Raw genomic sequence first — 18078 nt, 5'->3', positions numbered from 1 at the left:
CAATAAACTGCATCTGGGATTTTATTTATTTAGAACTCTTTGTCTGTGCCCCTCATAGTATGGAAAGAATATGATTTTTTTGTAATTATTATTATTATTATTATTTTACATTCTAGAAATCAGTTTGAAAAACTATGAGCCGATTAATCAATTTCACACTACCTTAGTTATCCATATCAACATAATACACTATCAGTCGACCTCTAAAATATAAATTTAAGGTATTTATATATTATGGTAGCATTTGTATCTCTTTAAATTGGGCTGATTGGAAAAAAATAATTGTCCGTAAATAATAATATTTACTCTCATTATTAATTTTATTATAGTAATTAGAATCACCCCTGAGAATAATGTGAATTGAAAATAAATCAATAAAAGAAAAGAAAAAAGAAATATTTATAGATATTGTACATTACAGAACTGAGAAACTTTGGGAAATCTTTGCTTTATTCATGTAAAATAATGTCACAGGCGTATTCTTTTGCTGTCAATAGGTGGCAAAAAAGCCACCAAAAAGAGAACACCTTCAAAGAAAGCACATATTTATATGACCTAAACTAAGGCAAAGTAATTCATACAGTACACACGTGTTCATAAATGTGTATGCTCATGCATGCATAAACACATACACACTCATAAACCCACTCTTACACAGAACAGATGCGTCATTGGAAGGCCTCTATGCTCTATGAATATTTGATTGTATCTTAAAAATAGCCAACCTTTTAAAATAACTGTTCAAACACCCCTGAGCTAAAGCAGCCAACCAGAAAGCTAGAGTAATTATTAACACTTTGTACACAATGGCACAGACACAAGCATTCCAACACACTCACACACACACACACACACACACAGTGTTTGCTATGATGATGCTCTGGTGCGAGTTAGACTGAGACAGAGGGTGAGGTGGGGGCAGAACTCATTGGCTGCTGCTGTGCTGTACCATATAAATTAAAAATTTACAACCATCCCCAACTCCCACTCTCTCTCTCTCTCTGTGTCTGCCGTCACCTCCCTCTCTCTCAACTCTGGAGAGAATGTACATCTAGCTTATATAACTCCCATTACATGAAACCGCCTCCCAAAGGCATTCTGGGAATAAAGGTGGGATGTGTCTGTCAGAGAGATGGTGCTATCAGGTTCACATCAAATAAAGGCCCCCTTCAGAAGGTCAGAGTTTTTCATCAGTTAGAAAGTGTGGAGAGAGGGAGAACGGCTATTTGTCTTAATGGTTCTTCAGAGGTAAGAAATGTTAGCGGTTAAAACTGTTCATTTCCGGCTAAACTGACAATAGAGTCATAAATTAAGCAAGGTTTGAAATCTATAAACACAAAGCTTGGAGATTACGTGAGTATTTGGCTAACTCCACAACTAGGACAACTCTAGATGCAAGACTTTTAAAGTCAAAATGCACCAACATTTGCAACCCATTTTACTTCGTGTAATGTGACGTATCACTGAGTGAAATAGAACACTAAATGAGAAAAAAAAAAGTAGGGTGGGACTTGATATATTCTATTAACAATAGGTTGGATTGTGAAAAATGGGCATTCCATACCAGAATGGAGCCAGACCTGAATGCAGGGTTACAGTCCATTGTGGAGAACTCCTGCCCTCCTGAATCATTGCTGGCACACAATATTGAGGAAACTTTTTGACTAGGACGAGAAGATAAAGTTCACCCTCAAGAGCATCTAAACTTATCCCAATGGTAGCACTTTTTTTTTTCATTTGCTATTATTGTCATTAATCGGCATAAAATTACTTTAACTATTGGCAATATTTTTGAAAGGATGCATTACTTACAACAATAGCATATTATTGTCACGGTTACAGTGAGTTTGCCAGTTTACTCTGTGTGTTTTGTTATTCTCTCTCCCTCATGTCTCGCAGGCAAAGCCGGCATGCAAGATCAGTGTTTCCATGGCCACACCTGTTCTACTCTAATTCACTCCCTGTGTGTTCTCATTGTCTTTGCTAGATTATTGTGTGATGTCAAGCAACTAACCTTGCTCTCTTTGTCTAGTTGGTGCTGTCTCGTGTATCTGTTTGGTTGCCTGTCTCTGCCCACGTGTCGGGAGAGTGGTTACCTTCCAGCTTGCTGAATGCTTGTTCTCACCGCCTACGAATCAGTGTAGGATTCCTCGTCTCTGCCTGCGTGTCGGGAATATGACTGCCTCCTAATTGTCTGGGCTTTGTTCTCTGCAACTCACTACGCTTCAATGGAGGCTTCCTATGGATCTGCTCCTGACTTCCACAACGCATACACTCATCTACGAACACACTCTTTCTATCTGCCCACTGCACGGTCATGGTGCGCACGGATCCACAAACATATCCCCTGCTACTGCAACCAGTACTGGGATTCTCATACTTCGCCAGCACAGTTTAAGTTGACATTTATTGTGAATAAATTCTTTGAACTGTTCCTCTGCTTTTGGGTTCTTTGTGCCACGTGGGACCGGTTTTTGTGTGGCCTTTCCGACGATATCCAGGATGAGATCTATCCTTTGGATCTGCCTCCACATTTCAACGATTTGGTGGACCTGGCAATCCGTGTCGATCAACATTTGGCCCTATGCCATAACTGCCATCGACGCCACTCTCCACCTCCTCGGGCGGCTGACCATTCCCTCCGGCCCCCTACTTTGGCTAGGTCACCAGAATCACGCCCCGACACTGAGCCTGTGCAAGTCGGGAGAACCCCGATGTCACGTTAGGAAAAGCAGCGACGCCTCGTGAATGGACTATGCTTTTATTGTGCCTGGTCAAGCCACTTCTCTTCTGCTTGCCCGGTAAAAGACCCCACTCGTCAGTAAGCAGGGGGTTACTGGCGAGTGCAAAACCTTTGGACAAAGCCCCTGGACTTCGTACACTTCTCCCGGCCCATCTGCAATATGGATCTACCAGTCACACGGTCTCAGCCCTGGTGGATTCTGGAGCCGAAGGGAACTTCATTGACATTGACTTGACTTCTAAATGGTCCAGTTGGACGAACCCATCACCGCCCACAACCTCAGTGGCATGCCCCTGTCAGTCATTACCCAGTCCACTAAGCCAGTTACCCTCATATCCGGTAATCATTCAGAACAACTGTCCTTTTATCTGATCCAATCCCCATCGACCCTGGTAGTGTTGGGGCATCCTTAGTTGGTAACGCACAACCCACACATAGATTGGTCAACCAACACTGTTCTTGCGTTGTGCTCTTACTGTTTGTCACACTGTCTTAATTCTGCTGTCTCCCCTGTCCAGTCTTGTGTTTCATTGCAGGATGAACCAGCAGATTTATCTGGAGTGCCACTGATATACCATGACTTCAGGGCGGTGTTCAGCTGGTCCTGCGCCATGACCCTCCTCCTCATCACCCGTACGACTGTGTGATTGAACTGCTTCCTGGCACCTCTCCTCCTTGAGTGTGGCTGTATTCGCTCTCGGCTCCAGAGTGGGAGGCCATGAACAGGTATATCAATGATTCGCTGGCAGCCGGTCTCATCCGCCCTTCCTTGTTGCCTGCAGGGGCAGAGTTCTTCATTGTGGAGAAGAAGGATGGCTCGCTTAGACCCTGTATAGATTATCGAGGGCTGAATGATATCATGGTTAAGAATCGCTATCCTTTGCCATTGATGTCTTCAGCCTTCGAACTCTTGCAGGGAGCATCTGTCTTTACGAAGTTGGACCTACGCAATGCTTATCACCTTGTCTGAATCAGGAAGGGGGATGAGTGGAAGATGGACTTTATCACCCATATGGGGCACTTTGAATATTTGGTTATGCCTTTCGGATTGGTCAACACCCCCGCCATCCTCCAGGGGCTTGTAAATGACGTGCTTAGATACATGGTTGATCATTTTGTGTTTATCTTTTATGATATTCTGATCTTCTCCCAGAATATCCAGGACCATGTGCAGCACATCAGGCAGGTGCTTCAGCGACTGCTAGAGAATCGGCTGTTTGTCAAGGCAGAGTAGTGTGCTTTTCATGCACAGTGGGTTCTGTTCCTGGGGTTCATCGTTTCGTCCGTGGAAGTGCACATGGACCCTGTTAAAGTCAAAGCCGTCTCCGATTGGCCAACCCCAGATTCTTGCAAGGCATTGCAGAGGTTTCGGGGGTTTGCAAATTTTTATCTGAGGTTTATTAGAAACTAAAGTCAACTTGCCGCACCTTTGATGGATCTCACCTCCACCCGCACTGACTTTTGTTGGTCCCCACTGGCAGAAGCCATGTTTTCTAAGTTAAAGGAGCAGTTTTCTACTGCACCCATTTTAATAACTCCCAACCCTGCAAGTCAGTTCTAGTGGAGGTGGATGTGTCTGAGGTTGGTGTTGGAACGGTCCTCTAGCAGCACTCTCCCTCAGATGGAAAGATGCATCCGTATGCTTTCTTTTTGCACTGCTTAACACCAGCTGAACTGAACTACAACGTCAGTAACCAAGAATTGCTGGCTGTCCAGTTGGCCTTGGGTGAGTGGCGTCACTGGTTAGAGGGTTCAGGGGGTACCTTTCGTGGTCTGGACTGATCACAAGAACCTAGAGTATATTCGTAGCGCAAAACATCTCAACTGTAGACAGGCTCACTGGACACTATTTTTCACCAGTTTGATTTCAATCTTTTGTATCACCTGGGCTCCAAGAACATCAAGCCCAATTCACTTTCTTGATGTTTCTAAGTCGAGACCTCCACCATTCTAACAGATACCATCCTACCTGCCTGGTTGGCATGCTATCCTGGGAGGTGGAGGCTAAAGTCCGTGCTGCGCTACGAAACACCGCACCCCCCTCCCCTTCACGTGCCCATTGTGCAGGGTATTTGTTCCGTGATCAGTTCGAATGCACGTCCTACAGTGGGGTTACTTGTCCAATCTCTCCAGGAGAGATGTTGGGTCCCAGCTCGGGACAACCAGGACCACGTCCTCATTGATCAGTTTCACCTCCAGCAAGGTAATTCTGCTAGGGATGCCAGGAGGCCTCCATAAGGTGGGGTACTGTCATGGCTCCGGAGAGTTTGCTGGTTTATTCTGTGTGTTTTGTGTGTGATTGTTCCCGGGGAAATGCTGATCATGCCACTGATTAGCATGCCAGCAACACCTGTTCTACTCTAATTCACTCCCTACTTAATCCTTGTGTGTTCTCATTGTCTTTGCTAGATTATTGTGTGATGTTAAGCAACTAACCTTGCTCTCTTTGTCTAGTTGGTGCTGTCTTGAGTATCTGTTTGGTTTCCTGTCTCTGACCACGTGTCGGGAGTGTGGTTACCTTCCAGCTTGCTGTACGCTTTTTCTCGCTGCCCACGAATAGCCAGTAGAGGATTCCTCATCTCTGCCCGTGTTTCGGGAATATGACTGCCCCCTAATCATCTGGGCTTTGTTCTCTGCACCTCACTACGCTTCAGTGGAGACTTCCTATGGATCTGCTCCTCACTTCCACAACGCATACACTTGTCTATGATCCACGAACTTCTCCCCCTGCTACTGCAGCCGGTGCTGGGATTCTCATACTTCACCATTACAGTTTAAGTTGACATTTATTGTGAATAAATTATTTTAACTGTTCCTCTGCTTTTGGGTTCCTTTGTCTCGCTCTCGCTCTGAAAGTTATAGACAATGGCAAAATAGCTATTTAGTTGTTGATTAATATGATTTTCTAGCAAACATGCCTTATATGTGCATGGCCTAGGTGATGTCAAATTAAAAAGGAAAGTCATTTTAGAGGCAGAAATTTGCTCATTGTACAAAGAGGACTCAGTTTGTTCCTGGCAGGCAGCAAATGCCCTAACCCTGCCCCCACCCTTATCCTAACCATACGGAGCCTGTAAGACTGAGGAGCCTGCCAGGAACAGGAAACTTTCTCCCATCATGCAGAAATTCAAACCACTTCCCCCAAAACTTTCATCAAAAGCCAGCAAAAACCTTTTTAGTAGTTTAACAAGATCTTTTGATTCACAATTCTCAGGAATACTCTATTACTGTATGTTGGTCAATTCCAACATTCATATCTTTGAATAATGACCTTGGTGGTCATTATACTGAATAACTGACCATTGTCCCAAGAAACCAATGCCTCTTGTCTCATGTCTCATATCACTCTGAAGTCTCATTCTTCTCATCATAAAATCAGTGTTTTATGCATTGTTTGTCAAGCAGCCATACAATAAGTGTATTTGCAAATAAACCCTTACAGGGTTGTATTGTCCTGATGACCAGCTAACTGAACATTATCCTTTTCATATATTCTTTTCTCCACAACACCTAGTAGCTGAAGCAGATTTCATTTCTTATGTTCAACTGCTGCAAAACACTGCATGAGTGTTCTTTACTTCAGTTCTGACAAATAGGAATCATAAGATTTTAACTGTGTACAAAGGTCCTCTGAAATTCTGATGTGTAACATTCTTGTATTGAAGTAAAGCTCAAATGTGCAACATTCTTAGAAATTACTGGCTTAAACAAAATCCAGAATTAAGTCTGCCAAGTCTGAGAAGTATCTTCATTGGAATGCTGCTGTCTGTGAATGTTGTCCTATTATTGCAGATTTCTTAGACATTTTGGGAAGCTTTCCAAAGATACTTTACATTACATGTCCCTGAGGTTTAATTTGCTCTCTCTGTGTGCTAACAAAGAACTGGCATAACTGGGTTTCATTCTAAAAGTTACCTGTTTGTTAAGAAACACCACAGAAAACAAAAACCTACAAATGCATGCAAAAAATTCTTGGCTTAGATTTTCTTTGTGTCCTCCCCCCCTCCCTCCCCATCAGACAAGAAGACAACCTATTGCCCACCCTTAAGGTCAAAATGCACCCCGTGGGTGGGCAGGATGTATTTTGATGACAATTACAATATGAAAAAGTGTTTTTGTGTGTGTAGACATTTATGCACACACCCTAGAACCCATCAAATGGGTTATTAGCTTAGGAGCCAATAGAAGCCCCACAGCAATTTGGAGTTCTGGCTCTGCTCAAGGGCCAATCAGCGAGTAACTCCAGTTGGAAAACCATTGCGGGAGATACTTGAGAAACATATGAGTGGTTTCTGCCTGTTGGAGTGAAGAACCGTGACTCACAGGGCAATAATCACACCCCTGAACAGTTGCCATTCTGCATAGGAACATATGTAATTTGGTTGCACTGTGTTTGTTTGGCAACTTTCCAAGGACTATATCAAGCGAAAGACATGAATCAAGGTGGTAGTTAGTTGTTGAGTGATTGTTGTCCTGGGCTTCATAACAATTATTACTTTTGTCTGATTAGCTCAACTATCTGGACGTTGCTCAGTGTGTGAGTGTGGGAGATTGGAAGTGTCTCTATTTCTTGGTTTCAAAGGGTTAGTTCGCCCATAAATGACTACTCTGTCATGTTCCAAACTAGGGATGTGCACGAGTAATCGAGTAATAGAGTATTCGTTCTGAACCAGCTACTTGAGAATTAAAAACACTACTCGAATATCTCACTTTCATTTTTTTTTTTCGCATTTGCCTGCCGTGAGCAGCACTCACTGTTTACCCTCTGAATCTCTCAGCAAATCTCGCAGTTACAATTTAATCCTTTCTTGGTAACATTTGTGAATAAAACTTATTATAAATGTCACGTATGTGTCATACATGTTATTTTTTATGTACATTTTACTCTTTGTTTTGTGGGTTAAAGTACTCGACTACAAAATTCCACATCACTATTCAAAACCTTTTTAACTTCATGTTCTTTCTTTCATGGAACGCATTAAAGAGAAATCTGAAGAATTTTTATGCTGTTGTTCTCCATATAATGAAAGTATACTGTGACCACAGGATGTTAAGCTCCAAAAATGACAAAAAAACAAAAAACAAAACAAAAAACACCATAAGGGGCCTTTCAGACTGAATGCATTCTTACGAAGTTGTCTGGAGACCAGTGTCAGAAATTAACTTTAAAAATTAAGGAGTAATATTTGCCCCCTGGATTTGATTTTCAGGGGCTTTTTTTTTTTTTTTTACCTTTATGAGGGCATATTTATTCTAACAATCTAAAACATAAACTGTCTTATCTGTTTATGTCAAGCAAAATTTTATCGATGCATTAGTACAAATTTTCAAGATTGAGAATGTCTTACCACTTAAATCAACATTAGTTTATATTTTACACCATTATATAATAAATTATTGAGAACTATATCCCAATAACCCCATTTTGAATTTCAGGGGCACTTTTGTCAATTTTGACGGCATATGTGCAAGTCGGACCCTGCTCTAGATGCAAATGTAAAAGTTAAAGTTCTTTTTAACTTAGCACGGCCTCTATAAAATGCAGTGCTCCTATGCAAGATGCAGTGCAATGGTAAAAGACATCCATCTAGCGCATATACAGCAATATCATGTTCAGTTTGAACTGCCTCTCACAGTACCATAAAAGTAGTCCACACATGCAGTGTATTCCAAGTCTTCCAAGTCTGTAATTCAGTAGCTTTATGAGAGGAACAGACACAAATTTAACTCTCTGTACACTTAAAATCGTGCCCAGTGGCATTGCTCTACAATCTCATTCGCATTGGGATAAAAATATGCCGCATCAGAACCCACTGCAGCAGGTTTAATGTCAGTGATGGCAAATGCCATTAGTTCTAGCATGTCTTGTAACCAGGCATTCACATTTTGTGTTTTCTTTCTTTTTTCTTTTCTTTTCTTTTTCTTTTTTTTTTTATTAAAGCAACAAAACGTACAAAAGGAGCATATGGCAATGGATACATGAAACAAAATATAAAAAAGATATAACAAGAGAGATACACACATAGGTACTTATAGACAATACAATATATTGTTGAAATCAAATAAAAAAGACTGCACAATAACATAACAAGGAATATAAGCATTATTAACATATATAACATTAAACATACAATACAGCGCATGAAACATACATATACATAATATAATATAGTAAAATATACAAATATTAACTACATAATAACCTGTTTTTAGGTATTTCACATAATGTAGCACTATGCAGTAGTTCAAATCCAGATGATTAAATCGTAAGTTTATACACACCCATTGACAGTTCGAGAAGATGTTCACTATTTATTATATAATTTTTTTATATATATATCTATACTATATATACAAATTACATATATTTGTTACAGACATATATGTTACAGACACACAATGTGACACACACAGGTTTAAATGGCAATTAAAGTTTAATTTCCCACACCTGTGGCTTTTTATATTGCAATTAGTGTCTGTGTATAAATAATCAATGAGTTTGTTAGCTCTCATGTGGATGCACTGAGCAGGCTAGATACTGAGTCATGGGGAAAAGAACTGTCAAAAGACCTGCGTAACAAGGTAATGGAACTTTATAAAGATGGAAAAGGATATAAAAAGATATCCAAAGCCTTGAAAATGCCAGTCAGTACTGTTCAATCACTTATTTAGAAGTGGAAAATTTGCGGATCTCTTGATACCAAGCCAAGGTCAGGTAGACCAAGAAATATTTCAGCCACAACTGCCAGAAGAATTGTTCAGGATACAAAGAAAAACCCACAGGTAACCTCAGGAGAAATACAGGCTGCTCTGGGAAAAGACGGTGTGGTTGTTTCAAGGAGCACAATACTTGGTGACCCCTCTCCAAACATAGCGCTTATGGTTGTGACCATAAAGCTCTATTTTGGTCTCGTCACTCCAAATTACAGTGTGCCAGAAGCTGTGAGGCATGTCAAGGTGTTGTCGGGCACATTGTAACAGGCTTTTTTGTGGCATTGGCGCAGTAAAGGCTTCTTTCTGGCAACTCGACCATGCAGCTCATTTTTGTTCAAGTATCGTCGTATTGTGCTCCTTGAAACAACCACACCATCTTTTTCCAGAGCAGCCTGGAAAAAGCCAGTTTGTTCCCACGCATGTCACCTCACGCGACCCTTAGTTTCAGTTTCGGTTGACCACGTGACTAGCTTTGTTGTGCTAAGTAGCATTAAGGTGTGTCCTGCTTTTTTTCACTTAACGACTAGTTAACATCGTGTATATATTTGACTTGAATGCTGATGCAGAAGTGGCAGCGGTAGCCCTCGTGTGAAGACCTACTTGTGTAAAGACCAGCGAGTCTACTTGTGCGAGTCCACCGAGCAAGGACACCGACAAGGTGCCACTCACCATAGCACTTAAGTATCTTTAAATTGTATCTCTTTTCTTATTTTCCTTCCACATACTAACATGTCTACTTCACAAATAACACATGCCTTCAAGCACATCCCTGTTATCTGTTACAGTCCGTTTACACGATATCAATTCAACACCAAACACAACCCACACAACCTACAGCCACTTTGTACTTCAGCACCTGCTCCGTTCTCTTTCTCAGTGCGACTCTGGAACTGCCAGTCAGCTGTCAACAAAGCTGACTTCATTCCAGCCTTTGCCACACAGTCCACCCTAAGCATCCTGGCACTGACAGAAACATGGATATGTCCAGAGGATACAGCAACACCTGCTGCTCTCTCCAACAACTTCTCCTTCTCTCACACCCCTCGACACACCGGTAGGGGTGGGGGAACAGGTTTGCTCATTCATAACAACTGGACTTTTTCACCACACTCTTCACTATGTAACAATACTAGTTTTGAATTCCATGCTATTACTACAATGCAACCCACAAAAATACATGTTGTTGTCATCTATCGCCCTCCAGGTCAGCTGACAAACTTTCTTGAGGAGTTGGATGTCCTGCTGTCCTCCTTGCCGGAGGATGGTAGGCCACTTGTGGTTCTTGGTGATTTCAACATACACCAAGACAAGCCCCAGGTCACTGAACTGAATACTCTTCTGGCCTCATTTGACTTGGAAAGACTACACACCACAGCAACTCACAGATTGGCAACCAGCTGGACCTTATTTTTACATGTAACTGTACCAACTCAAATATTCTTGTTACTACTCTACATGTCTCTGATCACTACTTTGTTCAATTCAACATGACTCTCCCATCTACATTAAAACAGACTCCACCTTTGGTTTCCTTTCGCCATAACCTCCGTTCTCTTTTACCCTCATGCCTTTCCACTGCTGTCTCTACCTCTCTTCCCACACTAAATGTATTTTCCATGCTTGATGTAAACACTGCCACAGACACATTAAGCTCTACTTTAACAACCTGTCTAGACAACATCTGTCCTATCTTCTCTAGACCAGCACGTACTACACCACCCAGCCCCTGGCTGTCTGATGTCCTTTGTGAACGTCGGACTAACCTCAGGGCAGCTGAGAGGAGATGGTGGAAATCTAATGATCCAGCAGATCTAGGTAAATATCAGTCTCTGCTTGCAACTTTTTCAGATAACGTTAAATCTGCAAAAACCTCCTATTACCAGAACACGATCAACAGCACCACAGACACTCGCAGCTTGTTTAGAACATTCAACACACTTCTCTGCTCTCCCCCTCCACCACCTGACACATCACTGACAGCAGATGTCTTCGCCACATTTTTTACTAATAAGGTTACAACTATCAGCAATACATTCTCAGCACCACTCCCTGTCAAACACCTGTCTCCTGTATGCAACTCTTCTATCTCTGTGTTCTCTCCTCTGACTGACACTGAAGTCTCTAAACTCCTCCTCTCCAACCACCTCACCACCTGTTCCCTTGAACCCATTCCTTCTCACCTTCTCCAGGCCATCTCTCCATCCATCCTACCTGCACTCACACACATAATTAACACATCTCTACTTACAGGCACTTTTCCCACTACATTTAAGCAGGCTTGAGTAACCCCACTGCTGAAGAAACCCGCACTTAACCCCTCACAAATAGAACAATACAGACCAGTCTTTCTCATCCCATTCATGGCAAAAACACTTGAAAGGGCAGTTTTCAATCAAATCTCTGCCTATCTCTCACAGAACAAGCTGCTGGATGACAATCAGTCAGTCTTCAAAAGTGGACACTCCACCGAGACTGCCGTGCTGTCTGTCACTGAGTCGCTGAGACAGGCAAAAGCTAAATCCAGATCATCCGTCCTGATTCTGCTGGACCTTTTTGCAGCCTTTGACATAGTCAACCATCAGACCTTACTCTCTACCCTCTCCTCGCTGGGCATCACAGGAACTGTGCTTGACTGGTTTAATTCCTATCTCTCAGGTAGGTCCTTCAAGGTAGCCTGGAGAGATGAGGTATCCAAGCCACACCAGCTGCTTACTGGGGTACCTCAGGGATCACTGCTTGGGCCACTTCTATTCTCTATATACGCAACATCACTGGGACCCATCATTCAGGCACATGGTTTCTCTTACCACTGCTACGCTGATGACACGCAACTCTACTTGTCTTTCCAACCCAATGACACCACAGTGACTGCTCAAATTTCTGCCTGCCTGGCAGACATCTCGGCCTGGATGAAGGAACACCACCTGCAACTCAACCCGGCCAAGACTGAACTCCTTGTCTTTCCAGCCAACCCTGCTGTTGAACACAACATCACCGTGCAGCTGGGTGCAACTACAGTAACGCCTTCCAAAACGGTAAAAAATCTAGGGGTAACCATCAACAACAAACTAAATTTCACAGACCACATCTCAAAGACCACAAGATCATGTAGATTTACACTCTACAATATCAGGAAGATAAGACCCTTCCTCTCTGAACAAGCCACACAACTGCTTGTCCAGTCACTTGTCATAACTAGACTGGACTACTGTAATGCTTTCATTGCAGGCCTCCCTGCATGTGCAATTAGACCCCTGCAAATGATCCAGAATGCAGCAGCATGTCTGGTCTTTAAAGAACCAATGAGAGCGCATGGCTGCCGGTTGTTGCACGTATCAAATTCAAGGCTCTGATGCTGGCATACAGAACAGTCACTGGGTCTGCTTCAGCATACCTAAAATAATTTATGCAGAGCTATGCGCCCACTAGAAGCCTGCGGTCAGCTAAGGAACGTCACCTTGTTGTACCAACACAAAGAGGCACCAAAACACTTTCCCGGACTTTCAGCTTCATCGTACCACATTGGTGTAATGACCTTCCCAACTCCATCCGTGAAGCTGACTCACTCTCTGTCTTCAAAAAACGACTAAAAACACATCTTTTCCATGAGCACTTAACCAGTCATTTAAAAAAATAAAAGAAATAAAAAAAAATTATTGTTGCACATTAATCTGTTTTGAATACTATTCTGATGCTAGTGAAACTTTGTAATATGGCACTTTTCATACCACTGTCTCCTTAAGATGATTCGCTTATGTCTTCCTCTTTTGTAAGTCGCTTAAAAGCATCTGCCAAATTAATAAATGTAAATGTAAAATGTAATTCTGCAAGGGGTGTGCAAACTGTTGAGATAAAAAGCGCTTTAGAGAATTATGATAATTGTCCTTCAGTGCAGATTAAAGGGTGAAAAGTGCAGTTATATTATCATATTATATATAACCAAATTACATAAGTCGATTTAGATAATAAATAATGTAATATATTATAAAATATATAATATAACATGATAGACTAGAATATAATATAATAGAACAGCAAACCATAACATAGAATATATTATTCATAATCATGTAGAGTGGGGCATCAATTCACCGTGGTTATTATGTGCATTATTTTATTTTTTGTGATATAATATATAAAATTATACGGTGTAGGGTGTCGATTCAATTGAGGGAATTCACTATGGTATTAATATCTAAACCTATGAGGAGTGGAGTAAATAGCAGAGTGAATTTATGAAGTTGATTTTTAAATGAAGCTGTTTGTCTTTCATTGGTTATTTGATCTTTTAGTAATTGTAGCCATTGTGTGATGGACACTTAGCTTTTATTTTTCCAGTTAATGAGAATGGTTTTACTGGCGATAGCTAGAGACAAAAGAAGTGGAGCTGTGTATTCAACTGTAGGGGTTATTGTTGAGAGGACTCCTAAGAGGCATATGGATGGAAATGCAGGAATATCGCAATTGATGAAGGTTGATATTTTAGTGATAACGTCTTTCCAGAATGAGGCTACAGATGGGCATGAACATAGTGCATGAAGATAGTGGTCTGTTGTGTTGAGAGTACAATGTGTGCATTTGTCCGAATCTACTATCCCCATTTTATAAATTTTACGTTGTGTTAAGTGTGTTCTGTGTATGATTTTGTATTGAATTAATTGTATGTTTGTATTTCTACTAAAACTGAATATATTGTTGCTGTTCCCATTGTGTGACTGGTACTGACCATGATGTGTCAAAAGATAATAGTAAATTGTATAAATTAGATAATAATTTTGTGGAGATACTAATCTTATTAATAATTTAAATAAGTGGCGGTGTTATTAATTGTGTGTTTCCTATTTTTTCTTTGATGGAACTTTTTATTTGTAGACAGTAGAAATATTGATTTTTATTTATGTTATATTTCTTTGTCAGTTCTGAGAATGTAATAAAGTTATTGTCCATATAGAGATGGTGTAAGTGTGTGATACCTTTTTCAATCCAATTTTTGTTAACTAACGCAGATTTATTTATAAAAGAGTAGGTATGTGATGATAAAGAGTGACTAGTTATTTTGTTAATTTTCCACCATGCTGTCAATGTTGTCTGAATAGCAGTGTTTTTGCATAAACTGTGGTGTTTGAATGTGTCACTAAGTTGGGGTAGGTCAGATATGACTATTTCTTGGCAAATTGATTGTTCTAACTGTAGCCATGGGTTGTGAAAGTGGTTATTTTTTGTCCATTTGCTAAGATATTGTAATTGAGCTGCTAAATAATAATATTGGAAATTGGGTGCTGAAAGGCCTCCTTGGTCTTTACCCTTTTGTAATGTATGGAGTTTAATTCTAGGTTTCGTATTTTTCCAGTAAAATGTGCATATTATGCGGTCTAATGTATCAAACCATTTTTGTAGGTTGTATCGGGATCATTGTGAAGAGGTAATTGATTTTTGACAATATGGACATTTTGATAGTGGCTATTCATCCTATAATTGAGAGTGGTAAGTTCATCCAGTGTTGTAGGTCATCTTTTGTTGTTTTTAATGCTGAGGTGAAGTTGAAATTAAACAAGTCTGAGAGGTTGGGGGAGATGTGTATTCCTAAATATGTAATGTTACCCATTTTAAATGGGGTGTTTTGTATTCTAGCATTTGCAAAATTTCGATATAATGGAAGAATTGAAGATTTAGAGTAGTCGGATATATCAGAGAAATCATTAATGAGTGGAATGATTTATGTAAGTGATCTATCTGGATTTTGCAGATAAAGTAGAATGTCATTAGCATATAGTGAAATTTTATGGTTGGTGTTACTGGATGTGACGCCTATGATGTTTTCATTTTGTCTTATGGCTGCTTCTAAAGGTTCTATGAATAATGCAAAGAGTAGTGGAGAGAGTGGGCACCCTTGTCTCGTCCCTTGCTGTAATTGGAAAGCTGGTGATATGATGCCATTTGTGATAACTGATGCCATTGGTGTGCTGTATAGTGTTTTTATCCAGTTTATGAATGACTTTCCGAAACCAAATTTCTCAAGTGCTGAATAAAGGAAGTGCCAGTTTACTTTGTCAAAGGCCTTTTCGGCATCGAGTGATGCAATGACTGTATTGATATTTTGTTGTTTGCAGATGTTCATGATATTAAATAGGTGACGTGTATTGTCTGATGAATGATATCCTTTTATAAAGCCTGTTTGGTCAGGGTGGATGAGAGATGATAAGACAGATTCTAAGCGTGTGGCTAATGCTTTGCTGATTATTTCCATGTCTGTGTTAATAAGAAATAAAGGGTGATAACTGGAGCATAGAGATGGTTCTTTATTTAGTTTAAGCAGAACTGAAATTAATGCTGAGTTCATATGTTGCGGTATGGAGGAATTGCATTCCATTTCTGTCATCATTCTCAAGAACAGTGGTGAAACTGTAGACCAGAAGTGTTTATAGAATTCTGATGGGTAACCGTCTAAACCTGGCACTTTGTTATTTGATAGTGAAGAAATGGCCTTCTTATAATCATCTGCTATTAATGGTTCTTCTAGTGCAGCAGTTTGTTTTGGATTGAATGTAGGTAAGACATTATGTTGTTTAAAACAATTTCAGTTTTTCTGCAGTTTTCCTTTTTCTTATTGTTATACAAAGTTTTGTAAAATGCCCTGAATTTCTCATTAATTTCTTCAGAATTATTCTCTGAATCCTTAATTGTGGATTTTAGTGTTTTCTCTTTATTTTGTTTAAGCTAGCAAGCTATTTTCCAGATTTGTCATTATGTTCAAAATATGTAGTTCTTAATCATTGTTTTTAGAATTGTATTTTTTTGTGGATGATTTATTTTAGTTGGTTTTTAACTTTATTTAATTCTTGGAGTGTCTGTTCATAAGAATTTTGTGAGTGTGTGTAATGTAGTGTTTTAAGTTTATTTTCAAGTCTTTTTCTAGTTCATTTTCTTTCATGTGTTTATATCTGGGATATGATATTATCTTCCCTCTTAATACTACTTTTGCTGTTTCCCAGAGTATTGACATTGATATGCCTGGTGTATTGTTTATTTCGAGGAAGGATACCCACTCTCTTTTAAAATATTCTTAAAAATCTTTGTCTTGGAGTAGAGGTGTTCATTCGCCATCTTTGTATGATCTTACTAAAGTTTTTGTCATGAAGAGTTAATGTAATTCGTGCGTGGTCAGAAATTATGATTGGGTTTATTGCTGTATTTGAAATGTCTGGAATAGTGGAATTACTTGTTAAGAAGAAATGTATACACGAGTATGATTTATGAACAGGTGAGTAATATGTGTATTCTCTTGAAGTGGGATTGTTTAGTCTCCAGCTATCACCAAGTCCATCCTCATTCATGTATTGTTTAATAACGTCTGTGAAGTGCCATTCCCCTTCTGTCACTCACTCGACATTGTGTCGATGTAGTGACACTAGGGGTCACCATTGGGAGCCCCAAACACCTCTAATCTTTGAGAAAAGGCCAATGAGAATTGGCAAGTGGAATTTGCATGCCACTTCCCCGGACATACGGGTATATAAGGAGCTGACTCGCAACCACTCATTCAGATTTTTTCTTCGGAGCCGAGTGGTTGTGTGTCAGCGAGCTGAATTCCACTGCCGGTCCATTCACCTTGAAAGAAGCGTATGCTGTTGGATATATGGTGCATTCCAGCGGCTTTCTCTCCTTCTGCACGCTTAGTGCAGACTATGCCCCTGGGCGCTTCGACAGCGCTACTGAGAGAGTATGTATCTCTGCAAAGAGTATATTTTCCTATATTAGAGCAGCACATTGACGTGAACGTCTTTTTAATGACACGTCTTTTTAAAGATGGCGTTCCATCTTTGTGTAATTCCTGGATGCGGTCGTCATCTCTCCGCCTCCGACGGCCACGGGCGCTGCCTCACGCATCTGGCGAATGCTCACGCAGCATTTGTGGATGGTTCGTGTTCTCATTGCGAGAACATGACCATGGCAACGTTGTGGTCGCGGCTTTCCTTCCTCGGAGGGAAAGCCACTCCAGCCGCCCCCCACTCTGGGCTTTCTACCTACGGGTATGAGGCCGGCCCGACTGGCGCTGGAGGAGATTTGGGGACTCCAATGGCCGTGGCCTCGCCGGGGAAATCCCCGTGGACCTCCTGTTCCCCAGCTGCTCATTTGCCCCCGTAAAGTTCCGAGGTGAGACCAGCTCGCCTCACGGCCAGCTTAACGTCTCCTTCGGGGCTTGTGAACCCTTGATCGCTGCATCAGAGAGCACGCTGGCGATGTCGGATGCTGAGGACTCGACTGGGCTGCCAACTTCGGGTGTGCCCGCCAAGTCCGATGCAGGGCTGACCGCCATGCTTACCCGGGCCGCCGTGAGTGTCGGGTTGGACTGGAACCCTCCACCCTCCCCTGAGCCCAGATGATTGGTTCCTGGGTTCCTGGCTTTCTTCCTGGAAGTGCACGATGAGCTGACGAGGTCGTGAAGGGCACATTTTCTGCCCGAACTTGACTTCCCAGTTCGTCCACTCTCACTACCCTTGGTGGCGCACAGGTACGCGGAGATCCCTCAGGTGGATAAGGCGGTTGCGGTGCATCTCTGCCCGCAAAGCGCCGCCACCTGGCAGGATCATCTGGCGCTCCCCTCCAGGGCCTGTAGGACT

The 18078-nt window shown here is 41.3% G+C and overlaps 1 protein-coding gene and 1 long non-coding RNA gene across 2 annotated transcripts in view; one reads left to right on the top strand and one right to left on the bottom strand.

Moving 5' to 3' along the window:
* The window catches only part of LOC127421015 (ephrin-A3-like), a 188314-nt gene that overhangs the window by 30671 nt on the left and 139565 nt on the right, over positions 1 to 18078 (bottom strand). The window lies entirely within an intron of this gene.
* LOC127421027 (uncharacterized) overlaps positions 15860 to 18078 on the top strand; it is a 37007-nt gene continuing 34788 nt past the window's right edge. The window contains exon 1 of the long non-coding RNA XR_007893925.1: positions 15860 to 16006. This is a non-coding gene — a long non-coding RNA (uncharacterized LOC127421027). The remainder of the gene's footprint in view (positions 16007 to 18078) is intronic.

The sequence above is a fragment of the Myxocyprinus asiaticus genome, chromosome 30 (assembly GCF_019703515.2).
Source record: "Myxocyprinus asiaticus isolate MX2 ecotype Aquarium Trade chromosome 30, UBuf_Myxa_2, whole genome shotgun sequence".
NCBI lineage: Eukaryota > Metazoa > Chordata > Actinopteri > Cypriniformes > Catostomidae > Myxocyprinus > Myxocyprinus asiaticus.
The sequence above is the reverse complement of the archived record's forward strand: the minus strand, read 5'-3'. Positions and strand labels throughout refer to the sequence as shown.